This window comes from Ceratina calcarata, unplaced genomic scaffold (genome assembly GCF_001652005.2).
Source record: "Ceratina calcarata isolate Rehan_Ccalc_2016 unplaced genomic scaffold, ASM165200v1 scaffold39.2, whole genome shotgun sequence".
Lineage (NCBI taxonomy): Eukaryota > Metazoa > Arthropoda > Insecta > Hymenoptera > Apidae > Ceratina > Ceratina calcarata.
In genome coordinates this window covers 104,574-126,688 of record NW_017162322.1, presented here as the reverse complement: position 1 = coordinate 126,688, position 22,115 = coordinate 104,574, and the positions used below count along the sequence as shown (strand labels likewise).

The 22,115-nt window shown below is 42.2% G+C and overlaps 1 long non-coding RNA gene across 1 annotated transcript in view; it reads right to left on the bottom strand.

Moving 5' to 3' along the window:
* The window catches only part of LOC113464478 (uncharacterized), a 78,729-nt gene that overhangs the window by 43,220 nt on the left and 13,394 nt on the right, over positions 1–22,115 (bottom strand). The window contains exon 3 of the long non-coding RNA XR_003389336.1: positions 8,887–9,028. This is a non-coding gene — a long non-coding RNA (uncharacterized LOC113464478). The remainder of the gene's footprint in view (positions 1–8,886; positions 9,029–22,115) is intronic.

Here is a 22,115-nt window from a genome sequence, read left to right as displayed (position 1 = left end):
GGCACGGGAAAAAAAATTAATGAGTGGTAGACTCAGCTGCGTACCGCGGATTTTACACAAGAAATATGTAGGGAAAAAAATATGAAGAAAAAAGTAACTAAGGATAGGTGAAGAGTGTGGAGTAGTAGCATTGATAATGGTAGGGGAATGGTTGAAGGCAATGCTGGTAGGTCGTTAGCGTTAATGAATAAGTAAGGTTAATTTGCGAATGGGTTTCACACTATGCGCTGCTTCGCCCGCTTGCACCCGAGGGCACCCATTTCATTATCGAGTCTAGAGCACCCCTTGATCCAGGACCCCCGCCCTCCTCTTCCCTAGCAGCCGACCACCCACGATCTCGAGATTGCGTCCCCCTCGCTTACGAGCTTTCAGATTTTCTACTTTAAGTTTCCGGGAGCCAGCATCCGCTTTTTGTTTTTGTTTTTTTTTTAAAAAAAAAAAAGAAAAAAGAAAATGCGCGAGGGCAATCCCTTGGTCCGACGTACGCTCGCGCGTTAGTCATTTGCGAGGGTGTCTACAGTGTCTAGTCTTCGCGACGAAGATGGAATCAACTGTTATGAATGCTGCTCGTTTGTGGATGTTTAGAGAGCCCGCCGAGTGCACGCGGCAAGTAAATGTGTGCGCGTGTACGTATCAGGGGAAAGAATACCCTGTAATGGTTGCATTATTCAGTCGGATTCGACGAGAAAAGTACACGGTAACAGCCGACGAAGTGAAATGGAAACGTCTGAAAAGGAACTCTAAAAGAATTTTTAAAGCGGGACGTGTAGCAACTCCGACAGCGGATACGACCCATAAGTTGGTATCTGTTCCCGTTATTTCGAGATGCTTTTCGGTATAGAACGATCCTAACCATCGGTGCTGGCAAAACATGCCGCGACTAAAACCGCAATTGTAATAAAACATGAAATATTTTTGGAAAAACGTAAGTGAAGTACCGTTCTTCGCTAATATTACACCACCGTGTGCATCTAATTATAAACGATAAGAAACTGTAACATGCATCCGGTCGTTAAACAATTACTCCTTACGCGTTTTCGGGTTATAGTTGATCTAACGCGAGTAGATAGAACATGAGATTATTATTAACTGGCACTTCTTTTCTGCCAGGGTTTTATAAATGTTTCACTTTTCGACGTAACGCGACGAAACGTGAGATGAAAATATTTCAAATATACATAACTGGAACATGATACGAAACGTAAAGCTTGGGGTACCGAGCATCACTTGCCTGCCGACTGAGAATTTACGATGCGGATAATTCGAGGCTGAAGTTGTGCTCCCACCTCAAACGGTACTTAAGTAGAGAGCGCAAAAAAATTAATGACAGCGGATCAGGGATGTAAAAATTATACATATAATTGGATTAATGTGCATTTTAAAATGTGTTATCTACACTTTTTTACGTCCTTTTGGCCAGATCGTGGAAAATTAATTAACGATAAATGGGAACAGAATAATTTTAGACAAAATTATTTATACGGGGATGAATAAATTTATTGTTTAATGGATTTGTATAAATTCTCCCCAATTCCGAGTCCCGTCATTATTTAGCATCTACCGAAAATATCTCGAAAATGTTTTTCCCAAATATGTTCTTGTGCGTTCCACTTTCTGGATCCTTTTTTAATTTTAGCTTTTCTGTCAGCCCTGGCAGAAAGTAGTGTATGAACGTAGTAATAATGAATAAGAACTTCCAACTTAAACGAGAACTGTTATTTTATTTAAAAGATTAAGTAAGATTTTCAGTTCCTGATATTTTTATTACTCATTGCATGTTACATTTAACCCTAAATTAGTTGCCAGTAAATATTCAGTGCATGTGTCAGACTCATGGCAAATTATAGGATTCCGTCACCCCTGGTCTGATGTGACTAACAACGATCCCGAGCACTGGCAGCGTTGGCCATATGCCGGTCCACGAAAGCTTATATACCTTGCGGGACGGACGGATTGTGTGACACTGATTCGTCCACGTTTGTCCACCCTTTGGCTCCTGGTGTTATTCGCACACCGCACTGCACCAGTCCATACCGATCCATCGCCACAGTCCTAACTTATCTATGAACCTAGGGTCACGCTGCCTTGCTCGGCCTTCGCAGCCCTAACAAGATATGCATCAGGGCGCGTACAATTAGATTCCGCGTCCTGTATTAAGCTCAAAATTACCATCTATTGACACGGGAACGTACATTGAAACGTATGAATTTCGTTCAACGAGTCCTCGAGTTCTATTCTGTCATCAGTTATTTAATTGTGAACAAAGAATACGGCGAGTAAACGAGAAAGTTTTAATTACTTTCACCTGACTGACTTGCATTGAAAAGTATATATTCGAGGTCCTATCTTGCTGTCGTCCACATCCCAAATATCTTCTGAATTACGAAACTATCGCGATGATGAGGGCCACGAGCCTATAAACCAGGGAAAATCAAAGCCGGAGTCGGCCTTAAGATTTCACGAAGCCGTAAATAGAATTTTCGTCCGAGCGAGAGAGAAAGAGGGAGTTTGCAGGTCCCCTCGAGGAATATATTGGCATAAGCATTAGTATTAGTATCCGCAGAGACCGGCTACTTCCCCCGTAAAGTGTACTTACACGTGTACGCGGGCTGTACCTCGAGCACACGCGTAACTTTCTAACGTGTATCCATGCACGAGTTCGATCATACTGACATCACGAGCGAACTCCGACATGCGGATCTTTGGTAGCAATATGCAGTCTCGCGCTTGCCGCATAAATCACTTCTCGCAATATCTATCCGACCCTTTCGGCTACGGTATTCCTCAAGGAGACGACTGACTTTCATATCCTTCAGTTAGGAAACACGACTATCTTATCCCGAAAAGCCGCAGGATCTTGCCCTTTTACAACTAACGCCCATTTTTCTCTATCTACTATTTATAGCCCCGTTTCGCAACGCAAAGGAGACCTTTTATCTCCGTAGCAAGTAACAATTTAATCTCTACTCTATGTACCTCGAATTCGTGGATTAAACGTACAGGTGCGGACGTGATATGATAGGGTTACGGTCGGTCTTGGGCAAAATTTCGTGGGTGGGGATTAAGCATTCGACTGTTTCGAGTAACATAGTATAATCTTTGGCTATCGACGTTCGTTACGAAGCGTTGGGGAGAAGGGTTCGTTTAACTATCGATGGTTCGGCAAGTCTTGCGGTTACACCGAAGTACGTGTAATCTTGCCATGTTGGAGAATGGTCGACCGACAGAGCCGGCGAAATCAATGAAGGTGTAGAAAGCCCCCACGCCACTGATGGGATCGAAGATAGAACAGAGTACGGCGAGAATGAGGTTTCTCAAAGCATCCTTTGCCGTTGTACGAAATTGATTTAATTGAAAGGAAAAATCGATGCAACCTGAGACGGTAACTACGACATATCCCAGGAATAATGGTCCCTCAACAGATGATGAGACTCACGTAGAAATTATTCGCCTCATGTAGTATACAGAGTTTTCAAAACTCTATTCTGGTTGACGCGGTAATACACGGATTACTCGTATACAATGGATATGATATGAATGCAGTTCTTATTCAATTCGATTCACAGTGAAATGCGGTATTCCAATAACTCGCTGAATCCTTTATGCGCTGGTCTCAAGATTTTCCACATGATTCCTAGTCCCGTATTTGCACTGATCTTAAACGATACAGTCTTTTAAATAATTTATCACATTCACACCAATGAGCAAATTATATTCGTGATAGAATGTAATATTGAATCAGCTGCACGTCAAATATACATATAATTATGCACTGGATAATATTCGTTGGTTTATCAATTTCCCGCGTTGTTACCGAGGTCTTTAATCTTTCACCTCAATTTTCAATTTACTTTTTCAAAACCATTATATTTATTTTACGATACTCATTTTAATTTATTTTTGCCGACTGAAAATGAGGAAGCCTTTAATTTATACGTTATTATTATTATAACATTGTCGACGATAAACATGACGCGTTCTATCGGACGAGATGAAAGTAAACGGAACAATGCATTAGAGATGCCATTACATTATTTTCACTGCGAATTATAAAATGCAATTCAAAATATAAAAGTTCATTTTATCACGTTCAATTATTCTGATTGGTTCTAGGTAATTGCGAATATCTACGCTAGTGCATACTGTTGAAAATCGATCCGATTCTACGTATAAAATTAAAAACGTATTACTTTTATTGGCTCGCTCGTTCTACGTTGTCGTTGTTAGAATTTCGTGGCAAGAAAATGAGCGGCCCTGTTATCAGATAAGCGTAGACGTGGTGTATTCTTTATCTACGATCGCGCATTACGTGAAAACACAATTTGCTGGCATACACGCCCGACGGAGCCGCGTGGCCGATATTCATAATTCGCTGTTTGTCTTGTTGTTTTATAGTGAATCGTGATTGACATTTCGTGCGAGCGTTAATTTCACCCCCCGGCCAGCTAGATAAGAGAAAGCGCTTTCATTTCAATACATTTCCATTTTAAACAGAGCTCCGACCGTAAAACCCCGGCTGCCGTGGATCGGCGAAGATTCTCAAAATCATTATTGACAAATTGTTTGACGACCTATCTATAAAATCGTCCGCTTGATTTCATGTTACTCTTCTTATACGATGAACGGCGGACGAATAATCTTGTGGTATGTAAATTTCTCATTTATTATCGAGGACGACGAAGCGCGTTGCCTCATAATGATAAATTGATTTCAAATCAAATAGGATGGAACGCGGATATCCCAATGGCCCTTGAACGTATTAGACTGCTTTCAAACTCTATGCATCCTTAAGGCCTTCAGAAATTATTCCGTACTTGACGACTTCTCCTCAGTCCCGCCCTTGGCATCCAATCTCGAGAGGAAAATTCGATGAATCGATTTCTTATAGCATAAAAGAGAACGCTTGTGCTATTCCTTCCTACCCACCGATCAATTTCGTATCTGTACGTCGCAGAAAATGCAATCGGACATTGCATCACGATACGTTTTATTTATTTTAACCGAGTGATAAATATCGTATCTTTTATCTCATATAAAAAATACTATTTTAGTTTTACAAAGTGTCTCGAATAACCATATAAAACGACTGGTTTAAAAATGGTTCGACGTCAATTTTGTATTTAATACAATTCACTGAATAAATGCATTCTCATATTTCAATAAATAGCAGTTCATTTTTATCAAGATTATTTAATAGGATCAGTGTATTGTTAATTTCGATGGCGATTCTTCTTGATTCACCTTGCACGTATCAGTAATTGTCCCTGCGCTACACAAGACAAAGTGGTGAAACACCGTAAGCTCTGTAGTAACCCATGGACGACGGTGATTTATACAGTGAGCAAGGTTTAATAGGAGCCATAATTCTTGAATAATGGACAACAATTGATACTAAGTACCACGATATGATATTCATTCCCATGTCTCGTATTCTTTCCTTTGACAGTCTTCCATTATCGTAATGATACAGACACGAGCCTAAGACCGTGTGTGTAACCAAAATTTTGATTGTGAACCAATAAAACTGACGGATCCGATTGAAATACTGAAATTCTTATTCATTCTCGTTTGATTGCATCAAGTTGAAAAATCTATCTTGATTCAATAAATCTGATTAGATTTTCTTTAGTCATTGCAATGTTTGAAAATGATTAATATATTCTCTACCAAGACGCAATTTAGGAGCTTCGAAATGTCAGACTACGGAGAGAGTACATCTCGGAACCGTTTCAATTACAATTGCCGAATTACGAGATGATTGGCAATCGTAGACCGGCGACTGATTGTCGATAAACAATCGGTGGTTGATTACAGTCTGAACATCGCCCACCCTCGTAAATACGGAACGTATTAACAAGCGACCCCGGGGTCGGCGCAGTAATCATATCAATTATGATCTATCGGCTATCGATCAAGTCATTAAGATTGCAATTAAGGCGGCAGCCAATCGAGCCTGCCTAATTTCTTTCACGTGAATTTTCAAAATGCCATGGTCGTATATTGCTCATCGTAATTTCCATTACACGATGGTTAATTATATATTTATAAATATAATCCACGCGGTTTCTATAGAAACCGAAATAATAAATGACGGAACTCGGACAATTAACGAACTGCTTATTAAATTAATACTTTTCCCAATTCGTACGAACGTTAAAGAGCGATTTTCAATAATTATGAAAGCGCATTGGATCTGTAAATGAAAAAGCATAGACGTGGATGATCTTATTAAAGGCGATAAATTAAAATCCGGTGTTAATACTTGAATTTAAATTCGGAATCGAAATGGATGTCCAATATTATCGACCTATAACGTGGCCAGAGGAGTATACTAGTTCGTTTTGCAAGCGATAACGTTGCGTAGGTATGCATATAGTGCCGTGCTTTATGGCAGTCATTTTCGCATCTGCTTTACTGCCTACATACACTACGATTAAGGTATACGCCGCATGGATAATTTCCGTAACACATTCTATTTTCATTTGCAAATCGCATGCTTATACCTTATATCGTTAAATTACGTATGGCTTTTTAATTAGTACAATTATATGTATATCTATGCGTTAAATACGGACAGTAATCACGCTAGCATTCTTTCATCACTCGGTTGCATTTAATTCGTGAAAATGTTTATAAACATCATTTTTCTCGTTAACGTTCTCGCGTCTGCAAATAGCGGCGAGATAAAAAGGAGCGCGTACGGATAATGCGATACGAGGAAGAAAAGTTTTTTCAAGGTACGTAATATTTCTTGGACTAGAAATTCTCGTGTAACGAGCCCCGTTTCGCCTTGCAATCTTGCGTTGTTTTGAATGCACAGCAGTTTGCCTTGTCTTTTTGTCAACGGTGCATAATTACTGTCGTACCAACAATTGCTACTCTTTTCCCTACTACTTTCTCGTGATATTCATTCAAGTTTTAATTACGTGACCGGCGGCCGGGTCCGACGTGTACGCTTCCCCGGCGTTTCTATTTTATATTTTCCCCTCGGTCTCGCGTTATTCCCGTCGGGGCGTTCAATCCGATCCCGCTAATAGGCCTCGGCTCGAAACGTCAAGCGTTGGCCTCCGTCAAAATTAAAATGCCCGGAGCACGACGCGACGACCTACGTTACTACGGAACCGTGACGAAAACCACGTTCGAATTTTTTTCATCAATGGATGAGCCGGATTCGTGCACGTTACTCGATTAAGATTCATGCCGTTCGAGGCGAGGAGGATCGTCTTCGGTGGCGCACAATTCCTATTGTGTACACGAGTTGTAAGAGACACGTCGCGACGTTTATGATAATCGCGATACGGATCTAGCGAAATTCGGTTCGTCAGATGCACCGTCGGATTGACGTCTGGTTTGACAGCGATGGTACGGAACACACCATATGCACAGCCGCTCCGGCGACCTATCAGCGAGCCCGTTACGTATTCATCAACGTCTGTCTCCGTCGTTTGTAACAACTACCTGATCTTCGTTGAAACGCTGTTATCCGCCGTTCCCGGATTTTCTATTGTGAGAATTTGCTATGATATAGAATATATATCACGCGTGTCAATTAAGCACGGCTCGTCCGATAACGATATCGTTAAAAGAAATTGCACGTAGTGCAGCGACGAACATTTCCTTACACACGTACATAGGAACCCACTGCGTATGCATTTCCACTTTAAAAGCACACACCATCTGTCGTGAACACGAATTTCATAAAAAAATTGAAGGAATGTGCGTAACGTTCGCCCGGGTTTGTTCAGTTATTACAGAACGAGGCGGAGCGCCCGCGAGAATGAAGACATTAACAGTTGACAGTGGCGCGTTTACTGGCGTAGCTGGCCGCTAATTTAATTTTCAAAAATTGAGAAAACGGACGAACGCCGTGGGGAACGCGGAAGAACGGTTTTGAATGGGGGGAAAAACTTGTTCAAATAAACACTAATATGCATGCCGTTGCCATGGAATTGGTTAGAATCCGGCTGCGTGTGCCCGGGCACGATTCAAAAGAATTGCAAATTGCTGAGCAAGTTCAACTTTTTTCCGTTCGCCTTTTAAGAATACGAACAGAATTTTAACCTGGAAAGGAACTATCCCGCGTGTCTCTATTTAAATAAGCTTTCTAAATGCTTCCTGCTTTGCATCCGAGGGTTATATTGTACGTTTTATTCATAATATGAGCGCAAAAAAAAATTTCCCGTCCCTTGGCTCTCACAGGTTTGTAAGACTTAATTTAACATCTGACTGTAGTTTTTAATACTCCCATATTAAAAACACGGCAACGGACTTTCGCAACGTTCTAATAAACTAACGAGTCATAAAGCATCCGGCGTAGGTTTACGCAACGATTTTCCTTTCAGCGATGAATACGCAGTGTCGTCGCGTACAAAAATTTTCATGAAACCCTTGTCTTGACAGATAACAAGGTATAATGCGGATTTCATTAACAAAATGTAGCCGCGATCAACAATTCCTTTCGGTGGAACAATACTTCCACGTCACGAAAGAAATTCGTAAAACCGTGGAGAACCCAGTTCGTTTATGCTGCTTCGATAATGAGCTGCGTATCGTGTTGCAAAATATTTTTCGTTCCAGCTATTGTAACTAAATTCCCATTAACAGCGGATGTTCGTTAACCGTACGAGTTTCATAAATGAGGCCGTACAAGGATTAATACGTATTCTATCTGCTGCCATGAATTCGCAACAGCGAGTTGTTTAAATGCGTTTGGAATATTGGGAATATTCTTTGCGTCGGGGAAATAGCATCACGAAGAGTTTACATGCCCAGCCGCGGTTAGGTAAATGGCAGAAATAATAAAGGAAGCGGCGGGCACTGTTGGTAAAATAACGTCGCGTCGCGGTCGTCCGGCCAGGGGAAATCGACGATAGATTTATTACTCACCATTAATCGAGGTTGCTTGCGTTTGACCGTCCCTGCTTTTGTTCCGGTTCGTATACAAATAGCGCCGACAAAAGACGTTCCCTGTCGGTCCACCCAAAACGAATAACGAATGCTCCGCGGCCTGGACTTGATGATCCGAGATCTACGTAGCAGATAAAAAATAGCACCGTCCAGTAAAATGTAATAACAATGTCGTAAAAAGGATTGTTGTTTATTTAAAACTGCCACGGACGACGTATTTTTCAATCTTCGTCGGATTCCGTAATCCATGGATATTTACCAGCGACAAAGAAGGAATCGTTTAACGGAATAAAATCTCGCAAGAAATTTTAATTGCATGTTTTTCCGCCGTACGAACGTTTTTACAATTTCCTCGACGAGAGAAGAAGGTTAACTCTGAACTAACCAACCGTCTCGAAATGGAGAAATTTAAGCGAAACTTTTACTTATTTAAGTTACCGAGGTCTTAATTTTTTACTCTATTTAATCGCTTCTTGCGCTCGAAGAGATTCGAGAACCTTTTGTCCCGGTTATATTTGTTAAATTTACATTTCAATCAGTAGGACGAGTTCACACAAGACCCTTAAACGCGAGATTAACAGGAATAACTACCTCCTTGACCTTACGCTCTGAACGCATTTTTCAGCACTTCAAAAATTAAAGTTTCACTGTTCAAAAATTTTAAATCACCACGAATAGCATTACTCCGTTCTTTATGTTAAAAACATGCCAATTGCGATGAAAGTACGCGGTGAGCGTCTGACCAGGCCCGCGCCTATTCTACTGAACCCAGACCGTTCTCCTTCACTGCAGTATTAATACGAGATAAAACTGTGAAGTTCAACTATTTCATAAAGAAATCTGATGTTTTTAATTAAAAATGTGATATAAGAATTTGTTTACAACCAAATCGTATAACTGATCTTTCATTAAAAACGTTGACTATTTAATGTGGTGTTCTTAAATGTTTCTCAACGCGTTGATTCGCAGTATTCTGGCTCATTTCGCAGCGGCTTTGCACCGTAAACTCTAATCCAGACGTTTCACGCGCACGTACACATATTATATGCATACCTACGCACCTTCTCCGTTTATCCCGTAAGATTACGGCATTAAGTATTCGTGCGTGGAGGCAGGTACACGAGAAGGGTATTCAGGGACGCGTGTACCTATTTACTGTGAACTGCGCTTGAACTTTACGCCGGCTAAAGTAGCTTCAGCGTGATGTCAGCGACTCGACGGAACGGTGACAACGAGGCGCGACAAATCAGGTGAAAACAGAGCACACCTACGCCTATTGTTTCCCCGCATTATGATACCGTGGTGTAATTCCGGCTACCGTGAGCAATATTTGCACGACTCGCTGGACATTTCAGATCCCTAAGTATGCATTGAACCATAATAAAACTTCGATTAGATCGCAGAACCTAATTCCTCTTCATACGACGTGCAAATATTTTTAGAATAAAGACAAGTTCGTCTAGAAAGTGATCGTAGGAAATCGGTATCTATGAATTTCAGATAAACATCCTCAGCCTGTTTACCACCGATCACTCGACACAGATTCGAAACGATTTTGCAGCGACGTTTCTGATGGAGAAACGAACAAAATGCGGGCACATAGCCCCTATTCACGCATCCAGTGTGCGCGTGCATATACAGCGCTGAGCGTAGATATACGTGCATGTACACGGAGGCATATAAACGGGCACGGGACGGGAGGCAATGCATGCGCATATAGAAACCGATGCGTACAAGCAAGAACGTGCACAATTCCATGCTCGTTGCTCGGTTTTAAGGTCGGTCCGTTTCGTTCCGTGTCGCTTCGCTTCGCTTACGAAGCCGCGCGTTTAGGGGTCAGATGCGGCGGCGCAACTTTTGTTTTACGCCCGTTGATTTCAATATCGCGCACTCTGCACGACGAGTAAACGCTGTTCAAGTGTACCCACGTTACAAGTTTACAGATGATAACTCGCGAACTATACCCGGGTCGCCCCCGACCCCCACTGTCCGGGCGAAGGATTTATTCGCTTAAACCTCGGAACGCCGACCCGCGGCGGACACTGTAACGGAGTCGATTTTTCTTACCAGCGATCCGGAGTAAATCTTTGTACAGGAATTTTACCGAAAGCGGACGGTTAAGCTATTGGTTTCCTGTCTGTTCGTATAAATAGAACCTCCCCGGTGATATCCACCGTTCCAGTTAAACTGGATCCGAACCATTAGCGAATGACTAATCAGGCGCCTGAAATTATCTGTTACCTATCCGAACTGTCGCTCGTTACATTCTTTTTTCATTCGCTTTGACGCGATGTTCTTCGCGGGCTTTTCGCATGAAACTCCGATCGAGTGAATAAATGATATTAGAGTGACCCAATTTCACTTGTCGAAATCCACCGGATAAGTCACTAATCGTCACAAATAGAATCTAATTTGTTACTTTCGTATTTATACGTTCACCTATTCGTTTATAACAGATTCGGATAGACAGGACGTTCTGTCAAGTCATAAAAGAATCTACTGGATTTATTTATGTACTTCTCACTCATTTAGAAATAGGTCCTAGTAATCAGTATATTTCATAACGCGTGTTTGTTGACTGATAATTAAATTTTCGGGGAAGACGCGGATAATTAAGGGAACCACGCAAACTGTATCAAAGGAAGTATGTTAAATTTGTACACGAACCACGTGTAATTTCGTTGTATAGGTCATACGCATGCCTATCCTCTCGCAATTTCATGCATGCGTAACTTGACGCGTACGTATATAAGCGCGTGTCGCTCCTCGTACGACCCATTTGATTGTTTACACAGCTACGATGTAATGAACGCGTTCGCGTAAAATTATAAACCGGAGGTGAGACGGGGAGCGAATGCGGGGCAGGGGGCTCGACGGAAGTAAGCGAGAAGGGCGCGCGATTTTGTTAACAATTACCGCCACGGGTAACCAGCCCGCTCTGTCGGTCCACCGTCTACGCCCATTTAATTAATAGTTGTCAAGCGGTTCGTTGCTTCGCTGCTTACAGAATTTTACTTGTGATTTCCAGTCCCCGTTAATTGGGGAATTATGTACATCTATTAGGTTACCCGTAATTAAATCGCAACGGTTGATATTTCGAAAGTCACCATATAACTATTACTTAAAATTTTTTCTAATGATATTAACGCTCGGGTCGGAGTGAAATTCGTGACAGGATATCGAGGTAGACAGATTATTTTCCTGGATAATCGATAATCTATTCGCAGTTCGTAAATTTATAAGTCGAACAGTGATCGGAAAATAACTTCAATTTCCTTGATCAGTCGGATGACTCACCGCGCGACGAAGAACGGGACGGGTTCGTGTGTGTACATGACATATGGCAGTTTGGCGAACGGGTTATAAGTAGTGCCATCGTGTACCATCAGATTACTATTATTATTAGCGTTGTTAGTCGCACGAGCGACGGTAGGCGAGTGTTCGGTGCCCTCTTGGCGCCTGGTTGCCGATGTTCCAACATCGCGTCGAGACCGATGCGATGTGTAGTCACCGGAGTTGCACGGCGGCGTCGGTCTGAGCACCGGGGATTCTCAGCAGGTTCACCAACTAACCTATCGGTTTCTGGCCGGCTGCCTCGCTTAATGGGAATTGAGAACTTTCGACTCGGTTACCGGGCGCGATAATTCATCCCTCTCGGTGGTAGCGGCCGGCGTATGCTGTCCTAACCCGCACCTACCTCCCGCGTCCCTCCTCACGCAACCTACCCCCTGCCACGAGCGCCCACGACTACCGTGTATGCTATCACGATGAAAACAGCAGGCACACGGCTCCGGTTGTCCCGATGGTGCCGCGAGAAACCGTTCCTGTTGCGATATCAATTCTTCTTAGACAATTGCAACAACAGTTCCCCTCCAATCTTTGATCTCTTTGTCCCGTCACACGCCGCACGGAATTAAGAGACAATCGTATCGTGCGAAACACTCTGTCGTTTTCAATCAACTTTTTCTTCGTATTAATGCCTATGTACCGTAAAAATTTTTCTAACAACCAGAGAATTCAATTCTGAACCATTACATTAAAAATATATGCAAACAATATTTCTTTATTGCTATTGGATATGAATGAAGATGATAAAAAGTTTTTATTTGGAATTTCATTCGACTAGCTTGGTAATAAAAGATTTCTTATATGCGCCAAGGAAAATCTGGAGTTGAATTGCGCCACGTAAAAGAATCGCAACTCGAGAAGCTTACAATAAGAAGTTATCTTTAAACTGTGGATTTTATGAGTTTATAGGAAAACTGAATGTACAGAAAATGTAAACAGTATACTTGATATATAAAACCATTTGTATTATTTTATATAAAAATCGTTTCCCTCGTTGTATGAGTTCTGCGCTATAGGTATGGATTAACGAGCCGGCGTATCAAATGCGCATCGTCACGATTACTTAGCCACCGGGCATGGAACGGGAGTTTTTGTGAAAAAGTAGCATAACGATACCTGGTGTATCTTGTTAGACGAGCGAAACTTCAGCGACAATACAGAATTTTCCCCAAGTTTTAACTTGCCGTCCTGGGACGTCGATTTCCCAAGACTGTTACAAATGATTTATAATTTATCTGTCCCGTAAATTCGTAACGGGCTTCCGCGCTACGAGCGAAAGAAGCGAGCTTCTAAAATTTCAATGGAGAATGTACATGGAACGTTTTTAGCTGTTTTGCTTTAGAAATCTCGAACGATTATCCGGATGCGAACTTTCGCAGCGAATGCAGCAGACGGTCACTATTTTCGCAGTTATCATTTCGACAGATCGATGCCTCGTCGCTTTTTATACCCGCTAGGCTCCGGTAATACAGATGCATCGTTCCACGAAATTAATGCGCCGATTCGTGCCATATACTTTTTCAGCGCATTCGTCCCCAAGATCATTATCCACCTGTACGTATTGACTAATTGGTCCATTAACATTGATAAATTACTTTAATGGCAGAAACCGTGTGCCGTTCAAAAATAAATGCTCGTTCTTTCGGAATCGCGTTGCGCGGCATTAAAATAAAATCATTCAGGACAGCGTGGATCCTTTATGCCCGGGAACGAAGCTTTATTAAAAGGGCGCAGGTAACGGAGATTATTGTGAGTTAGTGGCGGTTGGTTAGTTCGTCTTAAACTTGTTGGATCCACGCTCCGTGGCCGATAGCGGAGAAGGTCATACTGACTTTACTCGTTAACCAAGCCCGCGGGCTCTTTCATGTTTCCCTTAGATATCCGCTATATACTCGCCAACGTTTTCTGCCAACCTCCGTAATTTCTCCTCCTATTCTTGTCGGTGGTACCTAACGTTTCATCGAAATAGCTTTCGTGGTAACCGCTGACCGATCGAGCTCGTCGCGGAACGAAGGTGGGACAGAATAAATATAAATGCGGCACCGTAAAAGGGGAAGCAATTCAAAGCCGGGATAATTGTGAAAGAAAATGAAGGAGGACTGGAAGACAGAGATATTAATTCCGCGGGACTGCGGATATTCAGATCTCGAAACTACCTCGGGATAATGCATCGCCAGGGATAAACGTACTAATTTGAGCAAGTCAATTTATCGTCCGACCTGTCAGGTAACGAGGCACAATGGCACTGGTATACCGCGCATCGTGGTACTTCTCCAACGATTAGCGGGCTCCCTTATGCGCGCCTGTCTCCACGTTCGTTTCATTTCCGATTAATAGCTGTACAATGCCGTGGAAACTCCGTACGTGGAAACTGATAAAAAAAAAAACAATTCATTCCAGCGGATTTATTTAGACAAATTGAGTCGGGGAACTTGTAGCGAAGTTCGGATACGTCGATCTTTATTAAGATCTAAGCCAGTGGAAATCTTGGAAGTTGTTATTCAGAATCGGAAAGTTTATAGACCACTAAACTGAAAATTGCCGAACTAACTTTAAATTTCATATTGCAAATAGTAAAGTTGGTTACCGAGGGTTACATTGTTTCAACGTGTTCCCTCGGTTTACAAAAATGTCAATGCTCGTCCAAAATTAAAATTCCCCCCTCGCAGTGCTCGTCGTAGCCAGTACGAGAACGTCGCTGTTTTCATAACTACAGCTTACATATTTTTATTACAGTTCCCGGTGAGAGGGCGGGTTAAAACTATAAAGATGTCATACGATATGAAACTGTGCGTGTCCGTACGTACGGCTTATGAGCTCCTTTTATGAAACATAAAGTATAAAACGTAGAATGTGTAAACAGTAGACTCGATTTTTAATAAACGAAGGTCCGTAGCCCGTTCCTTGCCAGAACCTGCCGAGAATCCCAATTATCGCATCAGACATTGCGGGTGATCCGTTGCGACGTTTGCGGATAACTGATTGGTGTAATTTTCGTACAAGAACGGAATCAGAGTCGCGCTTACAGCCGCGCATGCATTCTGCCGTCCTAATTAGTGGCTTATCGCATCCTTAACGCGATTAATCATTGTGGGACGGCGTAAAGCGTCGCACGAAGATGGAGAGTGACGCCTCTATACGCACCGGTATAACCAGAACCACCGCCGCTTTGCCATGTTGCAAACGCGGCGCAGAATGGTGGTACCGCGGCTATTGCCGATATTACTATTTAGTCACAAAGCCGCAAACCGAGGGGACCGTTCAAAGCGTTGCGCAAGTTATTGGTTCGAACCTTGTTCGCATCGGGTCCGGCGCCACGGTGTCCTGCGCATACCGGCTTGTATGCATCGTCAGACCGCAGCATTCACCGCGACGATTTCTCGTCGGTACGTTGACAATCGATCCCTTGGAGATATAGAAAGCAAGGTTTCATCCCCGACCTGAAATTTCTGACCGAGAACCGCCATTGTACATGGATAAGGATCGTGAGAGATCATCCTATCGCGGAGTTGTAACGCCGAAAATTATGCGAGGCATGCAACGGGCGCGATTTTAAAACGCGGGTAAAAAGGAGGTCCGACGAAGAAAGAGAGTAAGGAGATCCGAAGAGCGCAAAAACTAGCAATGGATATCGATAACCCCGAATTCCACTGTTATAAATTGGCCGACGGTTCATGGGACGTGATGTACGAAGAGTTTAAGGGCATCGGACGTTATTGGAATTTACTGGCCCGAAAATTGGGACGCGTTAAGCCCTCCGGAATTACCTGTTCCTTCCTGATCTTTCTTCCTTCCTTCCTTCCTTTCAGACCTTCTCCCTTTTGGGGCGAACCTTCTGTTTCACCGCTATCGCAATCTTCAACTTTACACCACTCATCTTACACCGAACCGCGCTGCTGTCTGTTCGACGAAACTATCCATCTCCCTTTACTGCCTGCCTATATATACGTACACTGCTATCCAAAAGTTTCCCATCGCGGCATGATTTCGAATCCCCTGAAGTTACTTTTAATTGAACAAGTACTTTCCTCTAACTGCGGATTATAGTCGAAGATTTATTCGACGGCTCCCTTAGAATGCTACTATATATTTATATAACTGCACTGTGTAACGAGAACGTTGGAACCCTTCAAGTGCACGCCGTTCCCAAGAAAAAGTGTACTCAATCATATTCGTCTAATGCGTTTTGTATGTAAAACATATACATTGAGAAGTTCCTGGCATCGATTGATGAGAATTCTACATTTAACTTGTGCCAGAATCCGTGCAATTCACTCTTCACCACTACCACTACCACCACCATCGGTCATAAGTTTTAAGGCGTATTACCAAACTTAGAACCGAACGGAACGCTCAAATGAATTAAATTTAATAATCGAAGAAATTTGAAGAATCCCCATTTTTCAATTGTACCGAAATTATTCGTGATTTATCGTATCGTTTCATATATGATTTAATCAATGATTTCTCGGTGACTGGCAGGCGACAAGGATTTAGGAATGTAAAGATTTATAGACGATGTATCTTAATGATTATAACGCTAATAACTCTTCATATAGAAAACGTGTAAGATTTATCAGCGACGACGTAGATAAAGGTGTGTCGTCTTGTAGATATAGCTACGTGCCGAGCATCAAGACCGGAAAAGCAACTTGCGAGCTGTTCTTCCCGGACATTTTCCCTCTTTTTCTTCGAATTTCCCGTGAAAAGCCGTCTGCGGAATCTGATGGTTCAACCGGATGAGAAAAAAATGAAAAGGAACACCGACGCACCAATATTCGCTTTGACATTTTTAATGCATTTTCGAATGCATCTAGAAGGATGTACTTACGTCGAGAACACCGATCCATTAGAAATTAAATTGCCATCTATAGATCATAAGTGCCTTACAATCATAACATTCAACTATTACATTTTCGTCTGTTAATAAAATTGAATTTCAAAAAGAGACGAGGTAAATATCGTATAATTAAATTACAGTTTAATTTCTCTGATTGCAAGAAGTTAGACGTATTAATAGCTAATAAGGAATTCAACGAGGAAATTTAGTTGAGAATTTAGCCGGAGCTATAAGGGAATACTATCGCATAACCGAGAAAGGCGTTATGTTCGTTGGCAGGAGACGTCGAGCAAAAAGGGCTGATTACGCTGATGCCTCGCAATAAGTTTTGTCTATCTTCGACTAACTGATATTGTAATTTCGGTGCGGTAATATCTCTCCTCGATGTATCCACGCGGCCCGACGTATAACGCAGTAATGTACTGCATGTGTTATTGCTATACCATATTATTACGCAGACTGCTTTATTAAATCTTGTTACGCGGCAAAGCCGCAAACTACTCCAGCGTTATAATTCAATTTCATGTAGAAAGCGAGTCCATTAGTTCGCCACTGACACATCTGCTATCGAAATGAAAATGTTCCCGGAACGTTGACATTATATTATTTCGGGACGGGCCAGGGACATTTTGTTAAATAATTGCATCAACTTATACGATTTGAAATACGTGTAATCGTTTCGTCGTATCAAATTCGCAGACGTAAACAGCGCAGTCAGCTCTCTGCTAACACGAAAATATTAGTCAGAGCCTATGATTCGTCACTGATTAATAACGGCGTAAGCAACGAGGAGTTTTATTCGCTGTTCAATTTTTAATCTTCCTGCTGATTAATAGAAGTAAAGGAAAAATGATTTCCAGGAATATTATACGTATGAATACACGGTACAGTTGTACATATTTGCACGAATTGATTCGGTAGAAGCTCGGAATGAAAATATTATCCTAGCTGACGTAACGTGATACGCGTAATTCTTGGAAAGGTTGTAATTATAATTACGTGTTGAAATTAACTAAAATACGATGTGGTACTAAAAGATAGTTGGGCATCGATTTATTATCGGGCCGATATATCGCGTCGGTTAATAATTTCGCAATAGCTGGCTGATACCGCGAGACAGTCACGGTAAAAAGAAGAAAAACAGTGAAAATATATAGCGAAACCTATTCAAATGTACTTTCCAAGCCCGTGCGTCGCATTAGAATAATTACATGCAGTCACCCACACGTCCTCTTTCCAGGCTGGTTTGCGTGGATCGAATCTGTATATTTGAGAGAATAAAGGAAGAGGCAACGATGACGGTGGAGGAAGGAAGGAAGGAAGGAAGGAAGAGAGCCGGGCGAAAGGGGTTGCGAGGGCAGGGGCTGCTCGGCGCGCCGAGGGCTCGCAGCAGAGAGACGCAGATGGGGCAAGTGTGGACGAACAAATACCTCGCCCAGAAATTCTCAATCACGTGAGTTACGTTCCTCTTGGGTTTTACTCGTTCCTTATGATTGAACATTTTAAATAGAACGGCGACGTTCTCGATGAATCATCGCAACAAGAAAAATCGAGATTAAACAATCGTTGCTAATTATTACTACGAGCGTCGACTGGCAGACACCCGACGCCGATTTACCGTCGCGTTTTCAAGCGCATTCGTCGAAACGCGGACGCGTTAAACGCCGTGGTACTAATTAAATATTTCGACCGTGGTTGTTTTCATTGATACGAATCAAGGAAATGTTATACGTCCGTCGGTTGAACACGACGCTACGTTCGTGCAATCACGTTACGTTAAACTGTACAGTGAAACGTGGTTGAAAAATAAAGCTACCTTAAAAATTATAGTACCGTACATTTTTCTGTGTCTTATATTGGATTATATTCCGTATGGAAAATTCGTACGACGAATCCGTACGACGACTCTCGACTCTCATTTCATGTAATAAATCCACCGTCCGCATACGTTCTCGTCACGGAATAGATGTTAGACGGAGCTGCTCAGTCCGGGTGTTATTTTTCTAGCTATACGTGAAACAGCCACTGCGGAGTCGTGAGACAATAACGGAAGAACGCGAGGTGCGTGGAAGGATGTGGGAGGCAGTATCCTTTGTAGCAACTAACATCTCCACTGTTTCACTTTGCCCTTTGAGGTTACACTACTTAGAACGTGGTAGAGAGAGCTCGGCGCGGTGTACCGGGGTGGAAAAAGCAAAGACCGGTAACACAAAAGGGGTCCACGAAATCTCGCATTCTATGTACAAAAGCTTTTCCTTACAGTTTCGTTAAACGACTGTTTCCTGAAAGCTACTTTGCCTTATTCTAATGAAACATTTTAAACGTTATTTACGTCATATTTCTGACCATTCTTACCCGTGTACAACTGCAAACGTCCATTGTACAATATTAACAACTTCACCTGGGGAGAACGAGATCTTACGCTGCGCGCGTAAAGCAAAGTATTTGTTTTTTTTTCTTTTTATCCTGTAGCGATATAACTTTTAAACTGCGACTCTTTGAGCTTAGACTCCTATTGTATAGTTTTTAACAAAGAAGCTGAAAATGGTGGAACGCAATCGTTAATACCGGTGAAATAATTAATGTATCGTCAATCGTCGGACTCCGTATGTTCCGCGCAGAAAAGGAGGAACGAAGCTATTTTGTTCTTATCTCCAACTTAATACTTTTAACCTCGAAGAAGAAAGTTTCTTCATTATAAACTTATATTCCGGCCTTTATTGGTTCAGACAGCAAAGTATATCTCTGAGGAACTGAAATCTTGTAAACTTCTTAAAGATTCAAAAGTAACAACTTTTTATATGTTCCTAGTTCCAGGTCGAAACATTATGAATGAGAGTGGTTTTAATTAATTCGCGACGATCGTGCCGCCGTTTAAATGGCACATACTCGATTTGCGACAAGCTGCGAAATAACGGGACGGGAAAGAATAATGAATGAAATGCGAGTAACAAATGAAACGCAATATACGGTGGGAACGTTTCGGATCTGTCACGGTTTCTGCAGATTCACTGGGTTTGAATGTATGTATCTCGTTAATAGATAGCTGTTTATTTCGTTGATAAATTCAATCTGTTCCGCGCGGCAGGCTCTACAACAAAGGACGGCGAACCTGCTGCAGATCTAGCAGCTACACGCGAAACAAAGTACCAACAAACATTCCGCGTTGATACGCGGCGAGCTACCTGCTCAAAACGCTATCTGGAACGTCAAATTTTCACTAATTATCTTGTTTCACCGCTAATGAGAAGGGATAAAAATGAACGCGGGCCATAAGTCCGTCGGCGAGGCGCGATTCCGGTAATAATTCTTCCCGCCCGTTTAAACATTTAACCTGGCGCGTTCGTCGCACGAAAATGAAGTTTGCGAAATAAATGATTCAGGCTCACGCTTCAGTTAGATTTCGCGGAGCGTTTCGTAAATTCTTCATGTCATTCGGATTTCATTCATTCGAGAGCCGGTAAAGCGTTCAAAATGCAGGGGGGTCGCGCATTAAAACTGACATCATCGCGCGCCACGAGCCAAAATCGGGTTTCCACGCTTATTGTACTACGTACACACGTGTCGGTTATCGGCGATCACGCGAAACGATGCGCAGAATTCAGACAAACTCGCGGCGAGCCGGGGACGAAAAGCGGGACGGGACAGGCCGAACCGGGCCGGACGCGAGTGCTACCGTTGTAATTGGTGGAAATTAAAACGATGCAATTTCGGTGGCCACAAACGGGGTATAATTAGACGGGCATTATTCCCGACGACGTGACGTTGCACACGTTCACCACTCAATTATTCCCGCGGTGGACAACAATGCTCGACGACGTTCTGTTTGGAATGATAATTGGATATCGATCTTATTGCGATGAAATATAATTCGCGTCTGCATTCCAATCCTCTTACACCCTCCCCCCACTGCTTAACGTTGACCATCTCAAAAAACGATCAGATCGATCGTTATACACTTTATTTGCTCCTGGCAAAAACTTCTAAATACAACACAATGTGAAAACATGCAAAGCTTCAATGTTTTAAGTGCTATATAATTCTTATATTACCATTTTTTAATTATTCTTATTCAATGTTACTGTATTAATTAAAACCTCGAACAGTGTATTGGAAAACAATAATGTCCAGCAAAAAATGTAGTTACCAAAAAAACAATGATATCACGCATGGAAGGGTAGATTCCATTTCAATATCATAGTGAAAGCTATAGATTAGCGTTAACAACCGTTATCTAAGCGTTAGTTCTATCCCCGTACGAAATTCGGCGGTAACGAGAGCAACCGCTATTCGTTACCGGCTAAACCGAACTAAGATCGGACCAGCAGTAATCTTTGGTCTAACTCCGAAAATTAAGTATCGATTGAAAGTGAAACGCGGTTAATGATTCTAGCGAGTATTCTCCCGAATCGTATTACCATACACGCGCTGACTCTCAAGTGGATGGAAATTCGGCAACTGCCACGAAATTTGCTCTAGGCTCTAACTTGTCGGTAGCAGGAAAATTGCACTTAATTTTCCAAGTTACTTTCCTGGATCCTAACTTTCTTTACGACACGTCTTCCAACTTTGAAACCTTCGAACAACAACCGCAGTTTCTACGGCTGGAACAGCCGTTGTAAGCCGATAGTTCAGCGAAAATCTTCTATGACGGTCGAAACGATGAAATCATCTTTCAGAATTACACACGGGAGGATAAAATGGCGAGACGTTTAATGTATTATTGTTTTCGTTGCCTCTCTCTATACCTAACAATCTCGAAATTCGAATTGGTATTATTCAGAGTACCCTCCATCAACTTCCAAATATTTACGTACTCTCTCGCTTCGATACGTTGTTGCACCAAAGCCAACATCCACAAATTATACCGCAGCTGTGTAGCTTATAAACCTAAACTTTCTCTTACACCCGACTGGCCAATTCGCATAACGTTTTATTCATAACGTTTACAACATTCGCGATAATAGACACGGAAGTTTCGCGTAGAATAATTTCTTATTCATCTCAGTGGTTAAACAAA